Below are 993 nucleotides of genomic sequence, written 5' to 3' on the forward strand. Positions count from 1 at the left end.
ACACACACACACACACACACACACACACAACAGAAGCAGAAATGAAACACTGTCCCAATTTTGATCATTTGACTTTAAATTTATGTGACATTTGAAATAATTCTTCGAATTTTGAAAAACATTACTCAAGTAAATTGATGATTATATAGTGATGTCACTATATGACTTAGAAAAAAAATTAAATGAATATTTCAATATTAATTGTACTTAAATATTCTGCTATTCAGAGACTCACAATCATAAACATCAGCAAATTTGATAGTTTTAAAAGTTTAAATGCTAAATTTTCAAAATGTTCAAGTTCCACGTTGCCTGATGATAAACCCTTTATTGGTACATTTGCCAAGAATTATAGACAAAATTATATATATATCAAGAAATAATTCAATAGATTTTAAATTACTGCCATTAATACGTCATTATTCTTATAAAATGAAAAATGACTTAAAACAATATGAATTAAAATTTTTAAATAAGTGATTAAATAAATGAAAAAAATAAACTAATTAGATATTTTCAGAATTACTAAGTTACAGAACATCAAATTTTTTCATCACAATCTAACAAAAAAATTATCCACATGAAAATAAATTAATAATATTGTGATTTCATCCCAAGATATAAAAAATCCTAATTGCAATAATTTCAATATTATTTGTCTTTTTAAAATATTCTTCTATTTTGACACTCACAATCAATTGTAATTCTCAGTACAATTTTACGTTTCTATTATGATGTTGTTGGGGTTTTTTAATGATCAGCAGCAGCAGCAGCAAGCTTAATAGTTTAAATGACTGATTTTTAACACGCTTATTAACTACATTTCTCTTTGTGTGGTGATGATGCCGACACAATTATATTTCATCTGTATTATCAAACTTTTTTCATGCATCTAAAAACACTTAACTGTTTAATTTACCAGTAATTACAGAAATAATTGAATATATCATAAATGACTGAAAACTCTATATTAAGATACAATAATGTTACAGA

Source organism: Sinocyclocheilus grahami, unplaced genomic scaffold (assembly GCF_001515645.1).
Source record: "Sinocyclocheilus grahami isolate Dianchi unplaced genomic scaffold, SAMN03320097.WGS_v1.1 scaffold1764.1, whole genome shotgun sequence".
Lineage (NCBI taxonomy): Eukaryota > Metazoa > Chordata > Actinopteri > Cypriniformes > Cyprinidae > Sinocyclocheilus > Sinocyclocheilus grahami.